The 19776-nt window shown below is 37.7% G+C and overlaps 1 protein-coding gene across 4 annotated transcripts in view; it reads right to left on the bottom strand.

Moving 5' to 3' along the window:
- Positions 1 to 19776, bottom strand: part of tead3b (TEA domain family member 3 b) — a 59350-nt gene that overhangs the window by 38472 nt on the left and 1102 nt on the right. The gene's annotated exons all lie outside the window — the stretch shown is intronic.

Below are 19776 nucleotides of genomic sequence, written 5' to 3'. Positions count from 1 at the left end.
TCTTTTAAATGGAAGCAAAATGAGCACTACAGCTGAAATATCCATATGAACCCGAATCTAATCGAGAACTTGTGAATAGGAATCGAATCAGGAAATCTGTATCAATACCCAGTCCTAGCCAACATGGTAGTGTCCAAAAATCATGGATTATTATGGTTTATTTTTATTTTTATGAAAATTGGGGGGTTGCAGCGTGAAGCATTTACATGTTTCCATTGATCATGGTATAAACATTGGGGGGTTGTACTTGTATGTATCAAGGGACTTAGGCCACGTCCACACGAATACGTTTCGAAAGTGCTCTCCATGCCATACTTTGGAAAACGATGATGTTAGGAAACTGAAAACAGTTTCCAACAAGAACAGATTAGTGTGGATGTAGCCTTAGAGTAAAACACTTCAAGAATGCAAAGAATACCATGAAAGCAACACAGTAGCATGCATAAAAAACCATGGTATATTTTCTGGCACTTTTTTGTAAGGTTTGTAGCAAATAATGAGACTTTTTTTAAAAATCCCCAAAAAGTGTCCTGAAAAAAAAAAAAAAGTTGCGCAAAAACAGATGCAATGCCAAAAAAAAAAAAAAAGAAAAAAGAAAAAAAAAAAGAAGTTGATTTCTGATACTAAGTGCTGCTCACATCTGGCAGTGCGTTCTCTTGATCTTACCCTTTGATCTTGAAGCAGATTTTAAAAAAAAAAAACAACTTAGTGCTTTCGTTTTAAAAGGAGACGTGGCAAATAAGAGCAAGAATGAGGTCAGACAGAGTCAACTGCGTAAAATCTGTCTCACAACAAACAAGTTTTTCAAATAAGCCTCTATGTTTCTGCAACTTTAAATAAGCTCTATGTGATGTAGCAAGCTGCCAATCGTCAGAACAGAATTTTTCAAAAACAGACACAAATGCTTCATTTTCCCATTAAGCAGCTGGGTCTTCCCGACTCATGATTAAATGACATGGCACACACAGATTTCGCTGAAGTCTAGTGCTGACGCGTTACCTCCTTGTTCCCAATGCCTCTCGAGAACCAAACAGAGCTCTTAGTCAGTATATAATGCTGAAGAATTTCCATGTGGTGCAGGAATGTAAATAATGCTGTGAAAGTCACGCAGCTCACACATTCATTGAGACGCCCATTGAATGAACACAGCCCTCCCTGCCCACTATCTCAGAGCTCCAGCACAGTACGTATTGTTGTTGATTGCAGCACTGCACTTCTCTTAGTTACCTGATCAACAGTCAGTACGCTTACACGTGCAATTATAATTGAGCTACAGCAGTTAATCAATTTAATCAGAATCAAATGGTAATGGAAATCAGAATCAAATAAAATCTGAACACTGCAAAAAAATTATTTGCTTAGAGTACCCTCTAAACATCCATAAAAAATTACTTTGGGAAGCAAAGCCACTTTCAAAACATTAATTATCTGGGGCTAAAGGAAAATTCCAGGTGTTAGGAGTGGGAAAAAATATCGATTTGCTGATGCAACGCGATCTTCATTTGAACGATCTCGTTTCTTAAATCCCAAGATTGATCTTTTCCTCTATGTGCAACCCTTCACTATGTGAGGAAATCACTCACATTTGCAACCAAATTTTGCGCTATGCGACTAAAATGTATACATATTAGGCAACTGGCTGGTAAATGTTTTGATTTCACTCACCAGTGATTGTGTAGTATAGTGGTGGAATATTCAGAAGCTAAATCCTTTCACTGCATGTTGAGAGTAAAAGTTGTTCAGTGTAATGTATATTAAAAGACAAGATACACGCGACCCATTTGTCATTGGATAATGTCTCTTTTAATTTAAATGTTGATACAAAAAATAAATACAAATAAATAAACATTTAATTCTAACCACACATAGCAGAGATGATGTAAAGCCGTTTGATTCGCTTTCGTTAATATGCGCTCATCTACGGACGCTCTTTTACAGAAATGCCGATTTTGTTAAAGAGACAGTACCAGTTTTAGTGCATGTTCAACAAATCAATTTAAATACCTGTAGTAAAAATTTTGCAAAAATTATATATGAAATATAATATCTTATTTATTGATTGAATACATGGATTTGTTCATTTTAAATACCAAAATCTGACCAAAATGAGGATAAACTTAAAAAAATATAATTAGTAAAATTTATATTTTCATATTGTACCAAGTTAGAAGGTCCCCTGTATAATAAACAACATTAACTGGCAGAGAATTTCTTTCATACGTAAACAAAAGGAAAATTATAACTGAAATATACCCATATGAATCGTTATCGAATCGAAATCGGAAGCTCGGATTAAAATAGGGAAATCTGTATAAAAGTTCAAGTTAAGCTCAACTGAAAATGTTGATTAGCATAAAAAATTATTTGGACTGGTCTCTCCTTTTCTTTCATAAAAAGCAAAAATCAAGGTTAAAGTGAGGCACTTACAATAGAAGTAAATGGGGCCAATTTTTGCAGGATTTAAAGGCAGAAAGGTGAAACTTATAATTTTATAAAAGTATTAACATTAGTTGTCCTGTTAAAACTTGTGTAGTCTTTGAGCTGTAAAGTTGTTTACATCGTCATTTTAGGTTTTTAGTGTTTACGACGTAAAGTCGGCATGGTAACAAAGTTGTAAAATTGGATATAACCACACAGAAAAGATTAGTAAGCGATTTTATCACACTTAAGTCATGTTAACATGTATTTTGTTTCCACTTATTATTATACTTTTGAAACAGTGAGTATTTTAATGTTTACGGATTGGCCCCATTCACTTCCATTGTAAGAGCCTCACTGTAAACACAGATTTTTATTTTTTATTGTATTTTTTTTTTAGAGAAGCAGGGACAAGTCTAAATACATTTTTGTGGTAATCAACATTATGCCACAAATGCTGTTGATTAAGCTTAACTTGTATTGAACCAAAAATATACCTTTAAGTGTCACCCCAAATGGAATTCAAACAGTCAATCCAATTACCAGTTCCTTGGGTCTTTAACCAAGCTGTATACTGAAAGTACTTCTGGAACCAAGATGGCTGAAAAAGTGGGTGGATACTGTTGTGCTCAATTATGGTCCAATTAATGTGTATCCGTGCTGGATGTAGCCAAGCTATAATTGCATTATCTAGGTCTGTTAATCCAACTTTGCAAAAATCGGACTGGTTTACATGACATTTTAAAAAGACAAATTCTTAAGTCCGTTTGAAATCAAACTTTCGAAGTGCATGTAAACGCGCTGACTGTTGCTATCTAATAGATAAATGTTTGCTATGTTTCATAAGGAAGAATCTCACATTTCCAAGTCTTGCTTTTTGTCAAGTCTCTTCCAGTCTCAATAAGTCATCTTATTAGATTTCAGGGACTCCATGAACTGTCAAAGGAGCGAAGGGACTTTCCAGTGCAAACACACAAATCCAGCCTCTGAGAGCGAGCACTGGAGTCCATCTTTGAGTTAGTCATCCCAAGCGGACATTTTTGGCGGGAAACAACCAAGTGCAGGATCCTGTCCAGGAGGGAGGTCTTCACACCGTCCTTCCAGTGAAAGAAGGGATGCGGGGGATGGAACCAAGGGAAGTAATGGTAGCTTGGCAGAGAGCCAAACCTAACGACCATAACCTACCTTTTGTTTTCCCATCTGTTGGACTATTTCCATTGGATATGAAACCAAAACAGAAGGCACAAGAGATGTAGAAGAGACTGGTGGTACTACAATGATCTGGGCTAAGTTGACCATGTCAGATAAAGTCCCATCTTGGGCAAAACTGCTAGCTACGGAGTCTGGCCAGAACTAGGACCTAGGATTGAAGCATTCACACTACGACAACCCGCAGCTAGAATTCCCTTTTTTAGTATTGGAACTCATGCATGGACCTCTCACAACAGTCATCCTCCCAACTGTTTTTCCTGTCAAACGCAGCTCAGAATGTGAGATTTGTTAGGAAACTGTTGCAGCTGGAACACTTGTTGGCAATAGTTACCCCCAGGGAGTATATCCCTCCGGGCAGCTTCAACAACACACCCGCCCTTCACTCACACAAGAGCGTAAACACCAAGTACTCCTCAGTATATTTCGCTCTCTCTCGAACACACACACAGACACACAAACCAGTCAGCAAAGAGAGAACAACAGGGCTGGACAAATGTAGCAGCAGCTGCTGGTAGGGTTCAGATTACAGATAAAGACGTTTAGAGTCTGAAGGCAAAGACTCTCTTCTTAATGTCCAGCCCAGGTTTCCAACTACAGTTAAAACCGCATCAAGACTCTTCGGCCCCCTGGTCATGGCAAAAACAAAACGGCATGTGCTTCCAACTGGTTGTTATCTTCCATAGAGGAAACAAGCTCCCTGATGGGTAATTAGTATAGACCATCCCTTTCAAATCACAGTATGATTTATCAAAGTTTTATGGCTAGGGTATATTTCATCACTATGTCTCGCACATGTTCAAACACTCTAGCCTTTCAAAGTATTTTTTTTTTACTGTGAACTAGGGCTGAAACAAGTGGTTGATCTTATTGACAACGTTGACAATAAAAAATGTACAAAAATTTTCATTGTCGAATAGTCATTTGATCTCATTTAACGTAACGAGATCATATGAAACTAATGATGGCGCGCCAGAGGAGCACTGCAGCTCACGCCTGATTGACGAGAGGAAGAACACACAGCTCAAAGACCAGACGCACTCCAAACAGCTTCAGGTGGTGCAGAACGCAAAGTATAAGGGAATTATACAAAAATACAAAATATGTAAATACTGAAGCATTCTCGTTGAGAAATAAAGCGGAGCCGGAGCTGCCATTCCGCTTAAGAAAAACTTGCATGCTCACGTCTTTTTTTTCTCCCCTTTTCTCCCCAATTTGGAATGCCCAATTCCCAATGCGCTCTAGGTCCTCGTGGTGGCATAGTGACTCGCCTCAATCTGGGTGGTGGAGGACGAATCTCAGTTGCCTCCGTGTCTGAGACAGTCAATCCGCGCATCTTATCACGTGGAGACCTAGTGCGTGTGAAGGCTTCACGCTATTCTCCGCGGCATCCACGCACAACTCACCATGCGCCCCACCAAGAGCGAGAAAAATATTAAAACGACACGAGGAAGTTAACCCAACGTGACTATACCCACCCTAGCAACCGGGCCAAATTGGTTGCTTAGGAAGCCTGACTGGAGTCACTCAGCACCCCTGGATTCGAACCTGCGACTCCAGGTGTGGTAGTCAGCATCTTTACTTGCTGAGCTACCCAGGCCCCTGCATGCTCATGTCTTTGAAGGAAACACCATGGCATTACAGCTTTAATGCATTCTTAATTAAAGTTCAAATAATATGGAAGCAGGTCATGTAAATAACTACAAACTCCAAAATTGTCATTTCTCTGTGCGGTCAATGCCGCTTCTATGAGTCGCGTGAAGTGAACCGATCTAAGGGGGAGAGATTGAAACTGCACCCGGCTGATACACACTCTGGGGCAGGGATGCTCGTCCCTCGTGCACGCTTGTTGCAGTTAGATTATAACGTGATGGCTCGTGCATATTAATCATAATATGTGTGTCACTGTGTGTTTCTTATCGTAAAGAAAATCGGCAATACGCAGCTTTATTATGAAGAGACAGTTTGTTTATTTGTGAGTTAAAGATGGAACGAAGTGAACAAAAAGGTGAGAGAGGGTAGTCTTCGCCCCATTATACACTGCAACAAAATACACTTTTGTTTTGGCTAGTTTTTAGGGGTGTGTACCGTGCCACGATACACCGTGGTTCAAAAATGTGACAATACGCATTGTGGAGATTGGATGGTTTTTGTTTGTTTGTTTTTTTAATTATTTTACAAGCATCTGTATCAAATACGTGCAATGTCCTACACCTATGTAATGCAGGCATACATCCATTTGGTGTCACCTTTGCCCTGTTCTAAGCTGATTTTTAATCCCAACACATCTCTGATGGATCATATAGCACTTTTAATAACAGGGCTAAATTTTAAATGCTTTGCATACGTCTTTAAATATAATAAAAGTTATAATAATAATAATAATAAAGACTTTCAATAGTAACTTTTCTTGATTCCGGCTTAAAGAATTGTAAACTGAACCGAACCGTGAGATGAGTGAACCGTTACACCCCTACTTGTTTTAAAATATAAATATCTAAATCTCTTTTAAAACAACATACATTTACTTTAGCAGCTATACTGCAGAAGAAAAATGTGTTATCCGAGAATGTTGAATATATATTAAAAATAAAATATTTGACAAAAACTTTATTAAAGGAATATTTCACCAAAAAATGAAAATTTGCTGATAATTTACTCACCCTTACGTCATCCCTCTCATGAGTGCGCGTCACAGAGATGTACGGAAACGAACATTTGTAGTTAAAAAGTATATAAGTATTGTTTTGTTTCTCAAAATAATCAATCGTTTGGGTTCAGAAGAACTTTATTTGTCGACTGGGGTCGTGTGGATTATTTTGATGCACCCTAAATATGCATTTTGAACTGAATACATTCACTGTTTTGATGGAGAAAGAAAAATTTGCATTTTTGGGTGAACTATTCTTTTAAGTTTAATTCACTAAAACATTTACTGCAAAAATCCTATTGTTATCAAGTGTTTTTGTCTTGTTTCCATTTAAAATTATCTAAAGACCCTTAAAATAAGATACATTTCTTTGAGAAGAAGCATAAAAGATATTTAGACTTGCTTTAAGAAAATATATCTTGAATATAAGTGTATTTTATACACAAGTGTATTTTTGCACTTGTTTATACTTCTGCCAGTGCAGTAAAGACAAAATATACTTTGAGCATTTTGCCACTTTGGTGCCACTTTTGCCCAGAACCCCCCTTAATTTCTGACCCTGCTTCTAAACAATGCTGCCAAAGTGTGACTCAATCATTTATATCTACTCCAGAAGTTAAATGGTTTATTTCCCAGAGCATTTTGTACATACAAATTTGTTGGTTGGAAAAAAGTGATTGGTTGAAGCATTTTTCACACTTTAGTGTCTGATCAGGTTACTCCACCAGCAGTCAAAGTTTGAACATGTTGGAAGGAACCTATTTACGTGGGCTCAAGAGTGACAAAAATAAGTTAACCTGTTTTTTAGCTCATTGGCTTTGATGGTCTGCCTTTTAAAACCACACAGTGTTTATGGTCTTTAGACCCAAGCCCACACACCAGGAACTGGCCACCATAAAACCATTGGGTGGCCAACTTGAAGAACATGCCTCTTTGCAACAGCTCAGATCAACCTAGTTTGACCAACACAGAGAACTGTTCTGACACCACACGCGTTTTATTACATTCATAATATGTAGGAATTCACAAGATTGTTTTGTATACAGGCTACATACAATCACTGCTATGTGAACGTTATCTTTGTTTTACCACTTAAAAAGCCAGGAACAACGTATGCAATAAACATCAGCATACAGCTAATGTAGATATATTAAGGTCCAGAAATGTGACTGGGCTGCATGATCTCATACGCTCAATATAGCATCTGTTGAATGCTAATTTCACCTAACACAAAGAAAAGATTTAGGCCAGAAACCTACTTTACGCACATATGTGTTGTGCATTCTGAAATTCGTACTTGCATTAATGTGGCAGTAACAAACCTCAGTACTCAAGGGGGCGATAGTTACGTTCAAATGCAATGACATTAAACCGGATGTTATTATTCAGGTAGCTAGCAGAAAACGTGTTGACAGTAATTTTAGATTGCTCAGCCACGACTGTAGTTGATCAGAAAGAGAAAACTGGCTGCAGAAGACAACGTCAACGAAGTTAGCGTCCGCTCTAGCTCCCCTTGTGGGAACTGTGAGAATGCAAAACATTTGAGCATTGCTTTATGAATTGTGATCTAACACATGTCGGAATGCAAAGACATGTGACTTTGAGCCTGTGTTATGGATGCACAATTAACCAAATAAACAATGGGGATTACAAGTAAAGCTGCCGCAAACAACTTTGGTGAAAAGTGTCAATTAGAGCTTTCCATTTAGGTTCTATAGCATCAAATGTTCTATTTACGAAATTCCTTTCTGTAGTGATTGAGGATTGTAACTAATCAAAGACATATCGTTTGTGAGCATGAATGCAGTGGCAAATCAGAAGCTTTTAAATTTGGATATAGCTGATGTGATGTTAAAGGCATTTGATGGTTTTTAATCAAGAAGTTCCACAGTAATGCAGGTCAAGCTGAGCTCTGCTTTCAAGCAAACATTGTCAGCTGCTGAAGATTCAACTATTCCAAACAGATTTGTTTAAAAGCAATCCCCTGGGATAGAGACAGGGAACTTGAGCAGAGACATCTCCTCGACTAGGACTATTAGCTTGTCAGAGAGGGTAAACACTTTTGGTCTCAACACATCTCGTTCTCTCTTTCCTTGCATTTTTCCCCTCTCTTTTCACTCCACCTCCTTTATCGTGCTCATTCAATCTCTTGCTTTCTTCCCGTCTCACAGTTTAGCTCTAATAAATTCTACCCTACTCCTCCAATAACTTCCTCTAACTTCCTCTCTGGCTCGGCACTCAGGAAACAATCAGAGCGGTTGAAGAGACTGAAAGAGAGAGAGAGAGAGAGAACGCTCCTGAACTGGTAGACAGATGAGAATGTTAAAATTAGAGAGAAGGGCAATGATTTTAGAGATATAACACTTTAAACTAAGAGCACCAAATACTCTCATACAATAATCCTGGAAACAGACATTCAATCAATGGCGCTTCCCTCTCCGCAACGCTAGACAGCTAGACATGAATCTCAAGGATATTGACAGCTTATGATTTCTGGGTTTTCACATTATCCGAGTTTCCAGGATGTCGACTGCTTTCAGACCTCGCCATATGGTTTACTCGAGTTCTGATTCAGAGGAAAGACTGACACAAAGCGTTGTGTGTGTGCCAGAGGACTCACTCTGTAAAGTCTGATTCAGCACTTTCCTCGGAAAATCTTCTGCCGAATTTGTGAGGGAGTGCTCATGCCTGACTTGGTCATTTAGTGGCTAAGGCAGGGCCTGGTGCCAAACCCCATGAAAACCGAAAAGACATGCATAAAAAGACAAATGCTCACAGGCCTCTCAGGACGGTAATAAGAGGCCCAATGTACTGAACTCAACATTTTGAGTCACACTTCTACAGCAGATAGAAAGACACAGATAACATCTACTCAACTCCAAACAAATGTTTGCAACCTGACTTCTAGGGTATTAAGATGGCCCACTAAAGATTAGAGATTTCCAGAACAATTATGGTAGATGTAAGCAGATAAACCACCTGTACAGCAAAATTCATTAGCAAGATTTTAAATTCTTCATGTCTGTCAGCAAATCTCCTAAAGAAGAGTAGTTGCTTTTTATAATACATAAAAATAAAACTTGAATTTTTACATTCTCTGAAAAAAATGGGATTGGTTCTTGTGTAAACCAAATATAGGGTATTGTGGGTGGGTGGCACGGCTTTGCTACATGATTGCTTAAGGTAAAAGCATACTAGCTTATGTCTCGTGCACAGTGCGCTTGACGCAAATTTTTATCCTCCGCACAGTATGTGTGATCTGTCCGCGTGCAACCCAGTTTTCTAGACACGCAAACAGTTTGTGTCATTGTGCGTTGTTTGCTGGCGCATGCACCTGGTGTCAACTGTGCTAAAAGAGTATCACAAAGCAGTCAAAGTGCATGTGCACTGAGCACGTCCGTACGGCCTCCCGGTCAAAGAGTACACTTTGAAAGGCTGAGTGCTTAATCGTGCACAAGATAGAACGGCACACAAAAAAACAAAGTACACCCCAGTGTGTTCTGGACAGTTTTAGCGCATTGCTTCGCGGCTGCTAGGATGTTCCGGGTGATTATTACTATGGCTTTGCTAGGGTTTCCAGGGAGGTTGCCACACCGAGTCCCTAAATATAGTTCGCTGCCTCTTTCGAACAAAGTCAAAGGGTTTTGTTTGCCTGTTTAATCATCTAATAGACAAACATTGTATGGTTTGATTACATAATGCCAACAGGGTGATTCTCACAAAACTGTCAAGAAAATGTCCTGGTCCTATTTTACTCCCAAAAAAAAAAAAAAAAAAAGGACTTAAATATGATTTTTGGGGTGTCAAAGATTTGGCCACCATTCACTTGCATTGTATGGACCTGCAGAGCTGAAATATTCTTCTAAAAATCTTCATTTGTGTTCTGCCGAAGAAAGAAAGTTATACACATCTGGAATGGCATGAGGGTGAGTAAATGAGAGAATTTTCATTTTGGGGTAACTAACCCTTTACTAACCCTTTCATTTTGGTGGAATTTATCCCCCCCCCAAATCTCATTACCACAATTTTAAACAATATATACAGCATATATATTAAAATTAAGTATTTACACATCATAATAGCACTCTCTTGGTACTGCCTTTAATTTTTGCTGGATTTGTTTATTATTTTATTTAAATCACTGTACAAGATAGGGCTGGGACGATTCATCGACATAATCGACGTCATCGACTACAGAAATATGTCGATTTGCATAACATGCGTCGGCGCGTCGCAATGGAGTAATTAAAATGGCAGTGCCCGGTTTAAGTATGGATTCCCCCAAAGAACAAGCTGCAGCTAAAAAAAACTCGCCTACGGTCATCTAAAGCGTGGGAGTATTTTAGCCAGAGACCCAACAATGTGGTGCTGTGTAAGCTATGCAATTGGAAATGGCTAATCACAGCAGTAAAACCGCCATGAATGAACACTTGAAGCGAAAGCATTCCAGAGTGCTTTGTCAAGACGGCAGCAAGGCAGCACCGGAAGTCCTGTCTACTTTTTGTCCCCACCCAAGCATGACATATTAGTATTACAACATGTGTTTCTGTTAGTAGTAGTCACTTTAAATTGATTTTCTAAATGTTTCCTCATCGGCCTCATGTTAAAAGTAATTTCTGTACCGCTGCTAACATAGGATGACAATACGTCCTCTTTTTCCCGGACATGTCCTCTTTTTCGGACATTAAAAAAAGCGTCTGGCCGGGATTTCTAAATTTGCGAAAATGTCTGGGATTCAGCTTTAGTTGCATTATGATGTGCATCTGGTCTAATACTTCATTGTGTGCGTGCGCATATTTGCATTGCTTTATCCCCTCTTTGTAAGTCCCGCCTTCTCGCACACCAATTGGTCAATTATAAGAGGCTTGCAGCAACTATTGGCCAAATTCCTGTCTGTCAATCTCTCCGCGAATGCGCAAAGTGCTGTTGTGTTCGGCATCAAACAGTTGCTTGACAGCAGCAGCAAACGACAGCTGAGTGGAAACGATGCCCAAACAAATTTACAGAAGATTTGCCAAAAAATTCCCATGCTTTCATCCAGCTGGAGATCCGTGGGAAGCAGAATGTATGACATGTAAAGCTGGCACTTATGTGTCAGTTGCTAATAAAGGTGCAAGTGATTTAGAAGCACACATTAGCTCTGCGAAGCATAAAGGGTCAGCAAAAGGTGAAAGTTTATCAGGTAAATTAACGGACTACTTTTTGCGACCAGGTAAAATTGTTATCACATTGCTTCATTTTCCATGGCCATTCAAAATAATAGTAATAGTTAATGAAGGTACACTCATGGCATCAAATATTTTATTTTAGTACATGGACATTCAAAAGAATGTTGGAAATTTTTATTTATATATATATATATATATATATATATATGTTATGCTAATAGAGTGTCTTTTTCACTGTATTAAAGTTTGCATTCATAGTAACACTGTTTTTTGTTGCAGAATAATGCCCTGCAGTGCACACTTTGTTTCTTGTACATTTGTTTGTGTTTAAGAGAAGATGATTTAATAAAATTTTGAAATATTAATGAGACATGTTTTGTATATTTATTTTGGGTTAATTAATTGTTATATTAATCAAGTAATAATTATAAAAAAATCTTTAATCTGCAAATAATCAGCAAATTAGTCAGATTAATCGACTAATCGGAAAAATAATCGTTAGATTAATCGATAAAAAAAAATAATCGTTAGGTGCAGCCCTAGTACAAGAGCACCTTTTTGCTGTAATGTGTTACAGTCATGAGAATCATTACTGAAAACAATGGGAATAGTAATAGTAAAATGTCCAGATGCTTTACGCTAAAGAAAATCGGGGGTAAAATGTGTTCAAGTGTCTTCAAAATAATGTCACAATACAAAACAATCTTCAAAAGGCTTCATTTCCTTCAAGCAAAATATATTTAGTATATTGATTTGGGCATAAATATGACAAGGACCTTCTTAGCAAACAATATCAAACAGACTGAAAAGTCAAGAGGGAACAGAACCCACTACAAAACAAGACTAAAAATAATCTACTTGTTTTTCCAATTTGGGATATTAGATTAGACCTCAGGTGCATGTGTGTATGGAGCGTAGTGGACTGCTGTGTGAACTTGCTGCCACAAACAGTTGGTTTCAAGAACAACTGGAAAATTTAGCAACTTCAGACAGACAGAAACAAAGGCTATACTGTTCTAGCCCATAGCTCGCCCCTCCCACGAGTCGAAAGGCCACAGAGAAGCCAAAAATCTTATCTGCCAATTCCTCACACAGGAAATGTATGTAAACAAGTGTCTTGGGAATAAGCATTAATTTTCAGCACAATGTAAACATACTTTCATAGGCAGCCTCTCCATCATAATTAATAAAGCATAGCGACACATTGTGTGTGTTTTGGCTTACGTCTCGCCACAGGCTCCTTCAACCACAACGTGGAAAAAAAGTCTTTAATTTAAAAAGGAAAAATTTAATTTTTGGAACCTGAAGACCACATAAAAAGTTTCCTTCTGCAAATACATTCTGGTAAAGAGGCAAAACAGCAGTGCATCATATGGGATGTGAAATGCACATTCTTGAAGAGTAAAATCTCTCTTGGTTCTCCTCTTTTTCTCTCCGTTTCCCTCAAATGCTCAAACACACACACACATACAGAGCAAGATATTTGCTCAGAGCTCTGTTGACAGACAGGTAAGTGGTCACCATTTGGAGAGCCACTTCTGTGGCGGGTGCTAAAAGGGCTCTTCAGTCTGCACAAATGGAAAGAGGCTCATTACGCTCTCAGCTGGGTCCTTAACACAAACCAGCAAAAGGAACTGTCAAGTGGCCAGCAACATAAACACACACGGCACAAACAATTCGCTCCAATCACACATGCTCGCTATTTAATATAAGATATGCCTGCGACCTGGGAAAAAAAAAAAGTTTCATTATTTCTTCATCTAGAACAATGCGGGTGTGCGTGATTTTCTATGCTAAATGAGTGGAGAAGATGATTGCAAACTTCAGGCCTGGTTTGGGTGCAGAGAGTGAAATCTCAGAACAAACAAATCATTAAAACGGATTTGTTAGCTAATTAAACAGTAAAGCTCTATTTAGCACGGGAGAGCAAAAGCAGACACTGAAATGGCGTATACCCACTCGCCAAAGCCTGACAGTGGAGGGAGTTCGGGGTTGGTTGTGATGTCTGAAAATGAGAACAGCAAATTTGCAACTGAACAACAATGTGGCGCATTGCGAAAGCCATAAAAGGCAATATGTGGCAATGTTTCAAAATCACAAAAAAAATGTAGTGTACTTGCAATGCACAGATGTGTTGCGCTCAAATCAACCTCAATATGAGGGATTTTCAGACAACAACGCAAAATTACCTTTTTGGCTAAATTACTGCAGAAAATCACCCCCTGTTCCAATAAATCACCCAAAAAACCTCTTCAATACAAGAACAACAGTCACTACAAACTCAAATGAACCAAGACAAAAAAAAATGGACAAGAAGATTATGAAGATGCAAAAAAAAGAAAAGAAAAAGAAAAACAGAATCAGTCATGCAACCTAGTCTCATAGAATGAATACAAGTTACTACAACTAGATTTTTTCAAACTGAGTTTTACGTGCCACATTCTGTTTCGCAGCAGTTTCTCGGTTAAATAACACTAGAGGCGCTACAACAACTGCGTTTTATTGACTTTCCACAAATCATGACTACAACGGCTGATTATGACTTTATAAACACTCGTTTTTTGCACTATTAGTTACACACTGCTATCTTAAGATAATATACAATAACGCATTCATTTTAATGCAACATCATTTGAAAAACGATACATTTTAACGCTTGTATTACAGACCCACTTACATTTACAGACTTATTCCACAAGATTAGCTTCTGCGGTATCTCACCTGATAGAGTGTTGGATTTAGGACTCAGAAGACTGCAAATCGAGTCCATCCAAACACGCAAGCTGGTACGTTAGATGGAAGTGTCACAGAAGCAACACAAAACGATGTGGTTGCTTCAAAATAATTAGCTTTTCATGTCACATTTGCTTCCAAAACACTATCGGTTGGTTTACGCGTTGGTTTAGGGTTAGGATGTCTGTTTTGTTCACCTCTTATTAGCTTTCAGGACACTATTGGTTAGATTTAGGATTGACACATTATACCGGTGCTACGGTAGCATCGCGATACTAAAGCTTCAAAATACTGGTGGTGCCACAGTATTTTTTTAAACCATAGTACCGTCAATACGGTAATACCATAAGTTGTGTTGTATATGCAGTAGTAAATATTATTTTTGCTAAAGCCTTCATTTGAATCAGACCTATGTCTGCAATAACATTAAAAATTTAGTTTTTTTGAGTGCCGTCCCCTTCACGCAGTGCCCTTTAAGAACGCAAAATGCTGTTTAGAATTCGCCCCTTTATTTCTCAGTGTGTGGTTTTCCCATGCTTCAAACACACACATCTGAATCCCAGCATATTAATTTGGCAGTTGTGTCTCCTAATGGATTATATGGATTAAAAAACACAATTCACATAGCAAGATTTGGAATTATGCTGGGTTTTGCCTGATGAGGCTGGGAAAACCCATCTGCTGTGAATGACTACAGAGATTTCAAGCCAAAGGGGGAAACACCAGCAACCTTATTAAACACCTTCTGACCCATCCCACTGCCTCTGCAGAATACACACGGGTTAGTGCCACTTCATTTAACCTAAAGGCTTTCTTGACATTTACAGATTTACTGTTTCTCTGAAAAAAAGATATAAATAAATAATAATTGAAGGTTGCACTCATTGAATTTTTTCCAATTACAAATGCATGGTGGCGGTAACTTCGCACTTATGATTAGATTGATTCGATCACGTCCTTGAGGCGTGCGATCAAACCGGTGTGTGTGTAATCTGCATATGCGCTACTGTTTACCAGGAGAGAGGGAAGCGGTTGTAATAATGAAACAACTGCTCAAAACAAGTCTTTTCAACATTACAATATCTATATTTTTATGTTACCAACATTCAAATAATCACAGAAATAATAGAACAAAAATTTAAAGCCATTGCCATTTGAATTGGCTAATTTGATGCGGCAAAGGGATTTTTTTTTCTTTTCTTTTTTTTTTTTTTTTACATCAAATTAAGAACGTATTAGGTAACAAGTTAGTCCATTTGAGCCTCCTCCCTATTCATCCATCAGTTATTTTTACCTCTTCCGGAGCAACAAGTGGAATGGCTAGTTTCTAAGAACCACCTTTGCTATGACAAACTGCGTTAAGAATGAACACACTCTCGTATGGTATCGTGAAACTTTAGCCGGTATTGTATTGTAAGATATGATTATGGTATTGTGAAAACCCTAGTTAGATTTAGGTTAAAGTTTTAGGTTAGGGAGGTAAGTTTTACTCATTAAAACCTCCATCTTATAGTCACCTAAAAACCTTGTCTGATTAGGACACCATTTCACTCGCTTTTGGAGCCCCCCTGCTAGACATTTCACTGTGTAACTGCAGTGAAACATGTAAAGCAGCACATAATTTTGTTTATGGGATCATGCTGAAAGTTTGTATTATGAAAGTCCTTCCTACGTAAAAGGTGAATTGGTCAGAAAAATACCAGCATGATCGAATGCTAATATTAGTGTGTAATTCATTTTGGCCACATCCACACTAAACCGTTTTAATTTGAGGACTCAGTTTTTTTAGTTTCCTAACATTTTTGTTTGCCAAAGTATGCGATAATGAAGCGCATTTTCAAAACGTTCTGTTTTCAGTGGAGGAAAACACCTTTCTGGTGTGGATAAGAGGTATAAAATGTATAAGTGTGCACAAAACATTTTTTTTAATTTACACGATTTAAACATGTACATCAGTTCCACATGAATCAATTAAGTTACATCAAAAAATGTTCCTCTTGGTTTAGCTCTTTAATTCTGTGTCAGAAAATCTAATTTGTTCACTAAATTTCAACATAATTGAATACATTTATTTTTAAATGACCCAATTAAGTAGCCTCAAAATAATTTGTGTCCCTAACATGATTCATTTATTCAATTTTACGTAATATTTTTGTGTCATTGCTGATTTATTGGGCAAATTCCAAACAAAAGTGATCATATCTATTCCATACTCACTCTAAAGCACAGAGCTTGTGATGTGGTCACTCTGAAGGGAGCATAGTAATACTGCATGTACCCCTCACTAACAGACTTGCGGTAAGGCCCTTTGTGAAAAGGTTCATTTTCTTTAGTTTGGAACGATCCTTTGAGTGGTGTTCCCTTCCCGCAGTGCCCTTCAAGACCGCAAAAATGCAGTTTGGAAAACACCCATTATATAAGGTTATGCTAGTTATCATTTAGCATGCTATTGCTAGCTATGAAGTTAGCTAAGTAATAATTGCTCCCCGAGTAAAGCAACATACAGTATGTTTTTCTGTGTACCCGTCCTCAACCTTAGCAAAAAGCTTGACTCTTCACTACAATGGCAACCCAGAATCGATTCTTAATCCCAAAATACAACATTATACACTATTAAATATCTTACATGTTGGTGAACATACTTGATTGGTTCACATTCACCCTACATAATGTAATCTAGTAGAGTGCACATTTTAAAGAATTACATCAATCAAAAGCAAAGAAAACAAGTTTAGAAGAGAATCACCATTTTGTTGTGTAAATCACAAATTATATGATTTAGTAAATCGGACAACCTGCGCTTTCCCGTTTTTTTCAGTGTGGACATGGCCTTAGATTTGCTCTATGACACCAATATTAGAGTGCTAACCTTGTTTGTCCAAATGAGTGACTTCTCAGAGACTATACAAATGGCGAAATTTCTATTTAGGTAGGTTATATGCAGGTTTTAAAAGACGTCTTCTTACCGTAGTGACTTACAGCAAAGTGCACATATCACGTAAGTGGCAAATACCAGGAAAGTTAGCTGAGAATTCACATCACAAGTTAAGCTACAAACTTCCCATGACAGACAAAGTTAAGCAATGTTTAGTATCTCTCTAATTTAATGTGTTAGTTACTTGGTGAAACATTGCCATTGAATATTCTAAATAAAATACAGCAATACAAGTACATGCTAAACTCAAAGCTAAAACAAGGTGTTTGAGTGTGTCTGTGTCCAAAATAAGTGCGCGACCTTACAACATTTGCAGCCTCGGTGTCCAGCATAGTTCATTTCAACTTTAATAAGCCAAACGGGTTACTAGGGTAATCTGAGACATTGGTTAATGTGGGACAACTAACCTCTGGTGTGTGTATCTCTTACTCCATCACAAACAAGTCTAGGCTAATATGGCAACATTGTAATTGGTCTGTGAATTCCAAGGTTCCCACACTTTTCAACCAATACATTTACATATAGTAGTGATTATTGGATAAAGTGGATTTTTTAAAATCCTTCTATAAGCAATGCACTCACAAATTGCAACTTCTAGCTAATTAAATAGTTTAGATCTGAGCATATGTATATTCATTATAAAAATAAAAAAATAAAAGTATAGAAATCACAATAAGAATCTTTGATATTTCCATCATTGTGTAAACCTTGGATTGAGGTCTCATTTGTTAGTGATAAAGTGTTGGTGTAGCACGCCCTAAAAAAATGCCCCAGAATGCCCTAATTCACCCTACTTCCTCAGACTAACCCATACAAATGTAGAGAATTCTGGCAAACTTGACAATCATTATTTTTACATGTAAATGAGCTTGTTATTTGCCACAAATTATGGACCCCTTTTAAACTTCCAGGTTTTGGAGTGAGGAAGTAGACGATTGCAGGGTAAACTTCGATAACGGTGAATAGGAGTGAATGGGAGATCACAGCAAATATAATTTTTGCTTACATATTTGCTCCGACATCAAAAGAAAAATGCCACTATTACACTTCCACAACTTTCCAAATTAAGAAAGCTGAAAGATGGCAAATTTGTCACCCCCTCAGCAGCTGCATTAGAAACCTCATCACATCTGTGGAAACTCGTTTTTTAAAAACTAATTCCAGGTTATTTTTATAAAAAGTATAATGTTATAAATATACGCTAAATAATTAAAAAACTGCAAATGCAAAAAAGTTTGCTCGATATTCGCTGCTAAATAAGGCAGAAACGTGTCATTACTGTTTGTGAAAAAGAGTCCATATCCAGACATTTGCAGCTCTTCACCAGTAGTGGTGTACCTGCAACAAACCTTTGGCAAAAATGGACAATTTGCTACTACTGGCAAAATCTTCTATGGCAAACCTGTGGCAACAATAAAGTGTATGCCGCAAAGTGCATTTGCATGTGAAAATAATGTGTGGCAAATTTGCAGTAAGTTTGCCAGAACTCTCAATTTTTGTAAGGGAACTCACAAGCATGGCATCTGTTTTTGGACCAATAAGAAAGAAAAAGCCAAACAAAACAACAAGGATTTGCCTCCAATTGAGCTAATTAGCCAATGGACAAATCTTGTAAAACAAAACAGTTGATTAAAAAAAAAGCCAAAGACCAGCACAATGCACTCATTAAACGGTGATCAAGTCTTAAAGGTGCACTCAGTAACTTTTTGTTCATGCCATCTTGGTCTTACAGTGACACCTAGTGGTGTGGATGCAGCATCATTAAAAAAAATCAATAGTTTTCAGTTACAGATGCCATTGTAGAAATTCAATATTCACATTCAGCCATGATTAATTAAATCCAAAAGTGAAAGTGTCCAATAACAAGATGGTTACTGAGATTGAGCGAGTAGTATTCAGCTGGTCATGTGACTCTAAAATGGCAGCCCCCATGAGGGCACCCCACTCCCATGTAGAATAAAACAGCATTTATAAGTGTACTGATATGACTAGAGTCCTCATGATTTTATACATATATTTCAAAATTACAGTTCATTTCTTTAGGAGCAAAACTTTTTAATGGGGAAAAAAAATTACTGAGTGCACCTTTAAGAAGTCTGATATATCGGCCTACCTGTACACCACAGTCTCAATCACTCAAAAAGATTCAGCATGGATTACCAACAGTCATTTTATCAAAAACAAGGTCTTCTTAACAAATTGTATAAACTGGAACACAATTTAACCTAGAAACTGCATGACCCACATCAAGCTGGATTTTGACCTTTTTTGTTAGGCTTTGAGAGGTAAGATCAGAAGGCCCAGCTTTTCTTAAAGGAGGTAGATTATAAAACAACCCAAACCAGAGCAGCAGAACTTGAAGAAGCAGTTTGGGCTAAACTATCGAGGTCGAACCTGAAGTGCAGCATTTCTTCTCAACGAAACCTGTCCATTAATAGTAAGTCAGCCGAACAATGACGATTTGGATACGATTATGCAAAACACCCGCATACTAAAACAGTATTTACATGATTATGAGAACAAACAACTATAAATATTTAGATAAAATAACTGTAAAAAAACAAATTAATCCATATAAGCAAATGTTATTTTCATCAGATCTATAATTCGTTAATAAATACTAAATCTGAGTAAATATCGCTGGGAAGATAACAACGTCACGA

This window comes from Myxocyprinus asiaticus, chromosome 12, assembly GCF_019703515.2.
Source record: "Myxocyprinus asiaticus isolate MX2 ecotype Aquarium Trade chromosome 12, UBuf_Myxa_2, whole genome shotgun sequence".
Taxonomy (NCBI): Eukaryota; Metazoa; Chordata; class Actinopteri; order Cypriniformes; family Catostomidae; genus Myxocyprinus; species Myxocyprinus asiaticus.
Note: the sequence above shows the minus strand (reverse complement) of the source record. Positions and strands in the feature narration are given on the sequence as shown.